At 39.8% G+C, this 9617-nt stretch overlaps 1 non-coding gene across 1 annotated transcript; it reads left to right on the top strand.

Annotated features, from left to right (window-relative positions):
- Positions 1-1195: 1195 nt before the first annotated feature.
- Positions 1196-1339, top strand: LOC115030732. The gene has a single exon (XR_003836328.1). It is a non-coding gene; the product is annotated as a small nucleolar RNA SNORA48 (small nucleolar RNA).
- Positions 1340-9617: the final 8278 nt, after the last annotated feature.

A 9617-nucleotide genomic window follows, 5' to 3' on the forward strand; every position in this document is an offset into this window, starting at 1 on the left:
ACTGTGTTCTACTCACCAGAAGTCTTAAGATCCCGTGGTGGGTGTCCTGGGTAGCTTGCGGGTGTCAGCAGACTCTGCACCCTAGCTACCCTGGTGCTGGTCAGACAGGAAGGGGCTTGTGCCCCTACTCAGGCCAGTTTTCTGTTTCCCTAACTAATGCAGTCTCAGGTCCCGCGGGATTGGATTGGAGCAGATGCTGTGTTCCACTCACCAGAAGTCCTAAGATCCCGTGGTGGGTGTCCTGGGTAGCTGGCAGGTGTCAGCTGACTCTGCGCACTAGCTACCCTGGTGCTGGTCAGACTGGAAGGCTAAAGATGTATTTCTTATTATCCATTGCTAGCAAAAGGAAATTGAATTGACTTTTTTTCATTGACCTCTGCCTTCTGAGACTAGGAATTCACTTGGAGCTAGAATGAGGATTTTGTTGTTTGTATATTTAAGCACAAAATCTATGTGGGAATATGGGCATCTTGTCCCTTTTTCCTAGGCAATCTGCTACTTATTTCATTTTCTTCTTTCTTCTACTGATAGAACTTCTTTGAAGCCAAATTGTAGTGGTGAGAACAGTTCATGTCTTTATAATCTTCTATAGGGGCCAGTTCTAAGGGGTTTCAAGAGAAATTCCAGATGCCTCATTTTTAATTGTGCTGAGAGCCATGGTCCTGGCACCTATGATGCTTGTGCAGCAGCATCTTTTGATCCCTGATTTTCTAAGAATGTGACTAGGAGGAGACCTTGGATCTCACTTCACGCATGCACAGTATTGGTCCTTACTGACCATTTCTCTAAATTCTTTTTCAGTTAAACACCAAGGCAAGCTAGAAAAGTTTCCTTGTTTTCTCACATTGTTAGTGGGTTAAGTTTTACCACTCTGCACTTTTAATGAGGGTGAAACAATCAGCTATTTCACTGTTTATAGAATGAGGTTCAAACTACTACAGTACTAAAGATCAAATCCTTGCTTCCTATTATTACACAGTTAACACTATGCAAACTTACCACTTTAGGGTGAAAAATGCTCCCAGGAATTTTGCAATCCAAGATCAACTTGGTCTTATGGATTTCAGCTATGTAAATTAAGGAAGTTTTATGAAATTTCACATACACATATACACACACAGGGGCATATACACACATATACATGGATACACACACACACACACACCACAGACACAAATCTTAGAAAGGAAAAGGTACCCCCTGGAAAAGGGTTAAGAGATATCTTGTTGGTAGTACTGTTCCTATATCAGTCAGGAGCCAAGCAGTTGGCAATCCCTTGTTCATCCCAGCTTGATGCCTGGCTTGGTGGCCAAAGCTGTTTTATGCCTAGGACACATAAAACTCAAAATAAATCAAATCAAATCCTGGCATTGAGATTAGAGGAAGACAGAGACCTGCAGACCACCTTGTCACCCACAGCCCAGCCTTCCAGCACTTGTCACAGGTAGACCACAAATACTGCTTGCCAGAGAATATCACCCAGCAGCCTACCAGCATGGCCAGACTGCAGCAGGTACCACCACAATGTACTAGTGTGTGGTAGACAGATGGAAGAGAAAGAGAAGTGGAGCAGCTTGAACATAATGAAGAGAAATGGGACTGGAGACTCGAGGGTGGAAAGGAATAGCTTGTTGTGAATGTCCAGCCTTGCCACCTGGGTCCATAGTGAAGTCCCCAGACCAAGCTGCAGCTGAAGGCCATGTCTGTGTCTGTGGATATTCAGCAATAGACATCACTTTCTATGTCTATGGTTCATATTATAACTAGAAACCATGTGGATGACCAGGGGCTATTTGGAACAGACCCCACCCATCATTTGTTGTGACTGGTCATATCTCTTACCATCAATAGCAGTCTAGAGAGCAGGCCTTGGATCTCATCTGTACAGTACAGAAGAGATGATCCTGGTGGTAAGGGCCCAGGTGAGCTAAGCCCAAGGATGAGAGCATGGGAGATCTGACACGAGGTGGCTTGGGGGCAGGGGGGTCATGCCATTCCTGCACCTCACCCATTAACACCTGTAGCAGTTGAGAGAGCTGGCCCCAGGTGATGAGGCTCACTGGCTGTAGCAGTTGGTAGAGAGGGCCCTGCACCATGATTGGGCATCACAGTGGAGCTGGCCCTGATGGTGAAGGCACAGGTAAGCTGCCCAGAGGGTATGAGAAAGGAAGAGCTGTCTCAGACTAGACCTGTGCGGTCAGCAGCACTTGGGAGAGTAAGCCTGCATTTTGTCTGGGCAAGTTCTGAGTATGTGCAGGTGACCTAGCTCTGAGGACATGAAAGCAGGGTAGCTAACCCTGCCTCTTTTTGATAGTGTCACTGGGTAGCCTAGCCGGAGCAGTGCTGGAAAGCTTGCTGTGGTGGTGTAGATAAGGGAGAGCTGTGCCCCAGGCTGACCAGCTCAGCCACCACTCAGACCTAGATCCAAGGTTCTGAGTTGGCCCAACCCAAAATCTTTATCTGTGAATAGTTGTGACCAGTGAAGTGGCCAGTACTGGTAGTCCAAAACTATAGGATCTCCATCACACAGGGCAACTGGACAACTGGGAGCAGTCCCAGTGAGGATCCAATATTGATGGTGTCACAGAAGCCAGAGACCTCAAACCAGACCAATGACTCATTGCAAGGAACATTTGCAAGTGAAGATGTGTGGACAGACAGATACACTGTGGGACATGGTAGAACTTTCACCATGAGATGTTTTTTATTTATTTATTTTTTTTGTTTAATTTGTTGGTTTGTTTTGTGTTTTGTGATGGGGAGGTTACAAAGGTGACATGGGAAGATATGAGGATACTAAAACGGGAGATGAATGGGACTGGGGTGCATGACATGAAACTGACAATCAACAAAAGTTAAAAACATATCAAAGAAAAAAGAAATATATATCATAAACAAAAGAAAATAGTCCACATCACTTTTGTAGTCATCATAGGAGCGTAAATTAGATTTATTGCTTATGTTTATGAATACATGAAACACTATTGCATTATCACTGTGGGTGCTAGGTTTTTTTTTTTTTAATCTTCTTATAAAAAAATAGCTCGTGGAAATTTGCAAAAATATACAGCCAAAGCTAGATTCCTGAAGCCAGGCCAGGATAAAATGACAAATTGAGATCATTACTGGCCAAAATTGAGCTAATAATGGTTACCGTGGGGATATGGTAGCTTTTGTTTTTGCTAGTTATTAACACACACAAAGCAAGCAAACAAACAAAATGGCCAATTAAAACATGGTGAAGACTCTGCTATGGGTAACAACTGACTGAACCAGAAAAACAGTGCATTAACTAATTACCATGCAGGTAGGCACCAGGCCAGAGGTAAAAGTGGGGATTTCAGACACAAGGTCAGCCTCACGGGGGTCCATTTGTCATCGGGAATGAATGTGGCATTCTTGAGATTTGTAGGAGGTCAAGTTACATGTCGACTCTACAGCTTGACCTCACAATCAATTGATACCGTTATTGGAAAAGGGAGAAAATGTATTATTACACACCATGGCACTTGAGAAACATTTAATTTACTAACATACTGAAAACGCTGTGGGTCAACTGAAGGAAAGAAAAAAAAGGACAAGAAACAAAGTTGAGTTTTTATTGAAACATCATTTAATATTTATATTTTATTCAAACCAATTACATCAAAACAAAGTCTTCAAGTCAGGAAATACTATTTCACTTTTTATATTTTCAATCACCGATTATATATATATATATATATATATATATATATATATATATATATATATAATCATGAAGATGTGTGGACAGACAGATACACTAGATACACTGTGGGACATGGTAGAACTTTCACCATGAGATGTTCTTTATCATTTGTTTAATTTGTTTGTTTTGTGAAAGATAGATAGATATAGATATAGATATAGATATAGATATAGATATAGATATAGATATAGATATAGATATAGATATAGATATAGATATAGATATAGATATNGATATAGATATAGATATAGATATAGATATAGATATAGATATAGATATAGATATAGATATAGATATAGATATAGATATAGATATAGATATAGATAGATATAGATTGATCTAGAGTCTCTCTATGTAGCCCTGGCTGTCTTGGAACTCTCTATGTAGACTAGGCTATTTTCAAACCCATAGAGATCCGTCCTCCCTCTGCTTCCATCAGGGAATAAAAACATGTGCCATTATGCCCTGCACTGATCAATGTTTTAATAAGGAATAAATTTCTGTGGTTCAGAATCAAAGTATAGAGACAAATGGAGAGACATCAGGTCCTCTAATAGGACAGTCTAAGAAGAAAAGAAATACTATTTACCCAGTTCTTTAAAAGAAAAAAAAAAACAAAGAAACATACAAAAGATTTTAATGTCAGTGTTTCATGATATGCCCACCTTTATAAGGAGATGAAATTGTGTCAGAGCCTCTTAGCTGACAATGAGCTACAAAGAAGAGAGGCATTGTGTGAAGGAACTGAACCATGCAGGCTAGTGGAGAAAGACTAAGTCACCCTAGCTAGCAAAGCACTCTGTCTCCATGTCTGCCCATCATGACATAAGCGCTGCTTTCTTTCAGGACAAAGGAGAAGCCAGCTAGAGCAGGCTTTCCACAACTGATTAAAAGTCATCCTGATAGAGTGTTTTGAGTTAGCATATTCAACCACTCTTCAGTGACACACATAGCCAGGCGGATCACACAAATCAGATCAAATAAATAAACTAACAAAAACCTAAATGAGAATATGATTATTTCTTTAAATTGACATTTTGTGTCTAAATGTCTTATGGTAAACAAGAAATTCTTGGTGACTACTACTAGTAGATGTTTACAAATATTTTAAGAAATTCTTGAAGAAAAGCAATTGGGATTTTTGGTGAGATAGGAACAATTTACCTGGTTGTTTAGAAAACATGTTGAGGAAGATAAAGTCTTTTTAAGAATGCAAATATCCAAAATACAAAATTAATAATATTGGCATATCACTTCATTGTGGGATGTTCTCAGATTTGATGGCTGGGAATGCTTTGTATTTAGAATTAAATTATACTATGAATCAGACATTCAGCTTATCGCTACATAAGAATATCTTGAGAAATAATAAAATAAAATTATGTTTACAAGGTAGGCATAATTATATTAATTCTTCACTGAAATGGAATTAGAAGTTTTGATCCATAAACTACTAAAAAGTGCACATATAAAATTGGGCTCAATTAGTTCAAAAAATAAAATTAAACTTGGATGAAGTTAAATGGGGAGGAGGTGAGGGTGCAGAGGCTGGATCTGGGAGAGCTGGAGGGAAAGGGGAAATGTGACCAAGTTCATTGTCTGAAAGTCTCAAAAATAGAATTATTATTTATAAAAATGAAACATGCACACACATTTGAAGGGGATAAATTAGCTTATTTGTTATGGAAAGACACCAGGACTTGTGGGATCTATGCCCAAAACTTCTCTCATTTAAGGAACAACTTTCCCATAAGTTAGGCTGTACAAACTAATGTCTGCCTGGACGTCACATCTGCTAGGAGTGCTAAGTCACGTCACTGTTGGCAGCAAGGTAGACATGCCTTGTAAACACTCAAGTCTCTTATGCTTATGGCTCATATAAGGCCAGAGAGGAGATCGCAGAGCAATAAAATAACGGGGCTTCCGAGATCTTAGAGATGACAGCTCCAACAGCCTGTCTTTAAGTGTTAGCTTTCAACAGGCTGTGCTCCGTGCACTTCAGTGTGTTAAGTCACATACACATGACAGGACAACAAACTGGATGTTATCACTGCCAGTGTCTAGAAATGGAAACTGAGGCACAAAATATTTTAGAGGTTTTCATTTCTTTTTATTATTATATTTTTGTTACGTAAAGATTTTTAAATTTAAATATATTTTTATCATAGTCTTCCTTTCTCCAAGTCCTTGCAAATCCTCTCCTCCTTCCGACTGCCCCCCAACTTTAAATTCTTTCTCAAAACAGAAAACAAGAACACCAACAAAAACCCACAATAACAACCACAAAACCAAAGACACAATGTAACAACAAAAACCCTCAAACCTAAAAACGAAATACAGCACCCCTGAAAGTTATTTCTTCAGTTATACCTTGTATCTTGATAAATGAACCCATGTTCTCAAAGACAAAGAGTCCCAGTTGGGCATGGCAGATCACACTGGTAAGCCAGGAATCTGGGAGCTGCAGTAGGAAGGCTGCATGAAGTCTGGGGCGAACCTGAGATGCACAGTGAGTTCTGGGCCAGCTTGACCTACAGTGTGAAATCCTAGATCAAAAAGCCCAAATCAGTGGGTTCTTGGAGGCACAAACTATCTAAATGCCTTCCTCAAGGTCACAGTTCATGATTGTTAAGTTATGGCTTGAAACTAATTCCAACTTGAAACTAATTCCAACGTCTGCATTCTTAAAAAGTTCAAGGTTATCACCAAACAATTCAAGGTCGAGAAATATCACACTGGAGTTAAATGTTTGGCTGGGAAATGGATCTAATACTAACTGATGGCCCTTGGAAGGAATTGGTCATTCATATTCCTAGGTTTTTTATTACTGTATGACCACACTTAATAAAACTTAAGCTTGGTTGTCCTTCTTGATTAGTATAAGCAATTATATACTTTCCTTTAACTCAAGAAACACCTACAAATGTCTATTAACTCGATATAGAATAATGGCAGTCATTTTTGTAGAAAGATAAAGGCTTGAGAATACCAGTGTTAATCCTCAATGAATACTTAAAACTTAAAACTATTTTCACTTAATACAAAATGATTTTATTAGAAATAATTGAAGTAATTACTCTCAAATTGATCTATGCTTCCCACTGCTCCAGATTTCTAACTCATTTTCTCTTAAGCTTTTAATGTCTCAAACGTAAAGTGCTTTGAGAGTTTGTAAAAGATGCTTTTTAAAAAAACACACTGTCAAAGTGTTGCAAGCTACTGTAAAACTGAGCTCTACCAGCCATTGTGCATATCAAAAATGCTAAAACGATTCATCTTAGAATTTCTATGTTCCTTACAGGACCTATACCACAGACGGAGTGGTTTTAAACAGAGAACAAGAGAATGTGACTCTTTCAAGAAAATGACCTTGGGTGAATGAATGAATTGTATTTTCTACATACTTACATCAAAAGAAACTAAACTTCTTCCCCTTTCTTCTCTCTCTCTCCCTCCCTCCCTCCCTCCATCCCTTCCTCTCCCTTTCTTTCTCTCTTATCCCTCCTCTCTCTCTCCTCTCTCTCTCTCTCTCTCTCTCTCTCTCTCTCTCTCTCTCTGTTGATCTGAAGTCTGAGAACGTAGCCTAGTGGATAAAACACTTCGCTGGACAAGTGTGAGCACTTACATTTGAATCTCCAGAACCCGCATAAATCTGAGAGCACTATTGCATGTCTGTAATCTCAGTGTCTTACAGAGACAGGAGATCAAATTAGGAGCGTCTCTGGAGCCTTGCTGGTAGGTGAGCCTGTCTTGTGCGTGCAGTGCCAAACAACACAGAGAAACTATATAACAAACAAGAAACAAGATGGAAGACAAGAACCAATACCCAGGCTGCCCCGTGGCCCCCACATTCCCACTGTTCCATGGTGTACATGTATCTGTGAGCTTCCCCTCTCCCCCACACATTATAGACACACTCACATGTATGCATACATACTACACACACACACACACACACATGCCTGCATGCATGCACACACTCACCAAAAGAAGGGTGAGCTTGGTAGCTTCACACATGCTGATTTGAGGACTAAGTGATATTCTATTCACTGTTCTGTCTAGAAGACTGAACTCATAAATCAGGAACTCCAAATCAGTTTTGGAACTTAAACAATTGGAAGGCTATTTCTTAATGTGATTATTATTTTTTTCAAATGTTTCTTCTAAGTGCTTAGTAGAATTTAACTTTCCTTTAACTGTTTTTTTAAAAATAATCTTACAGTATTTGAGAAACATTAAAATAATTACAAGTCATGAGAACTGTAAAAGCCAGTCCCCTGGCTCCCTTCATTAGTCATTTCTTTCGTCCTTCCGTATTGTGGAGATTTTACCTGGACACTTAACTCTGTCTCTCTCTCCCCCTCCCTCTCTCCCATGTTAATACTGAAGACTGAGAAAGGGGACTAGTAGATAAAGCACAAGAAACATTGTGAAGAGATCATGGAAGAGCTTTGGGAACATGCCTTAAGAAGCATTGCAACTATACCATTTCCTTGACCTTTCTTCCCACTCTTATCCACTGCATAGAACAAATACAGATGATCTTTAAAATGAGGCAAAAGTCATGTTTGCAAGCTCATTTTGTGTTTCTCACGCTATAGAATTCACTGCTTGCTGATTAATAGATGCTCCTGATTTGGAAACATCTTTCAGTCTCTAGAGGAATCTTCAGGCCACAAAGTCCCATTGCATTTAAAAGTCTGAGAGTGTGAGCTCCACCATAAAACTAGGATCAGACAGGAATATAGATAGGGAGGAAGGGCCAAAGCCATAAGAGGAGGGGATGAAGACCAGTAGTCAAGGTGACCCTACCAGGGCAGGAGCAAATGACTCATGGTCTGACCCAGGGAATCCTTTAGCTAATAGAATGTCAGCCTTTACTCTTCTCTCCTTCCCTGGCCATCTGGTTTACCCAGGGAACATTTCCCCTCTAGACAGAAGCTTGTATGTGCTTACTTGTCCCATAAGCCACTTTTACCAGTTGGAATTCATCCACTCAAGACAGAGAAGCCACAGCTATATGAACAGGGGAACATTTAACACAGTCATTATTAACTCTGCCATGAGACTAATAGTAAAGTCATTGTTAAGAAGTAAATACAATTCAAAAGTAGTAGATCAGAGATTTGGGATACAGATTTGGTAAAGTGAGTTCAGTCCCCAGAATTCACTTTTAAAAAGCCAGGCATGATGTGCCATGTGAACCTTGTCAGCGATAGAGATAGAGATGAGCCAGCAGCTTAGCCTACTTGATGAATATGAAGATACCTCAAAACAGTAGGGAAAAATGTCATTGACTCCTGAGGAACTGTACCTATGATTATCCTCTGGCTTCCAAGTATGTGCATACATACATGTGCACACACACACACACACACACACACACACACACACACACACCACTAGCAGATAAGAAGCAGCCACTGCCCTCAGAGCTAAGACAAAATATTCAAAGAAGTCCATCCCAAAGGCTGAGATTTTGAATTTATCAGTTAGGTGTAAACATAATTCTTTGGGAGGAGGCTTCTTATGTCTGTTTTGCTCCCAAAGAAAGACACAGAGAACTGGTATTTTTATTAACAAGCTGCTGGCACTAAACTGGGAGGGTTTAAGCTATTCTAACCTGACCAGGCTGCTACTATCCAACCCTGTGGAACTTTATATACAGCTGAGTCTTGCTTTGATTCACTCCAGCCTGTGTGTGTCTTTGTGGCTGCTTTATCATCTAGAACTCATGGTGAATCCTCCTTGTCTCTCAATGTAGTCTCCTCCTCTTCTTCCTCCTCCTCCTCCTTTTTTTTCTTCTTCTTCTTCTTCTTCTTCTTCTTCTTCTTCTTCTTCTTCTTCTTCTTCTTCTTCTTCTTCTTCTTCTTCTTCTTCTTCTTCT

This window comes from Mus caroli, chromosome 3 (assembly GCF_900094665.2).
Source record: "Mus caroli chromosome 3, CAROLI_EIJ_v1.1, whole genome shotgun sequence".
NCBI classification, from domain to species: domain Eukaryota; kingdom Metazoa; phylum Chordata; class Mammalia; order Rodentia; family Muridae; genus Mus; species Mus caroli.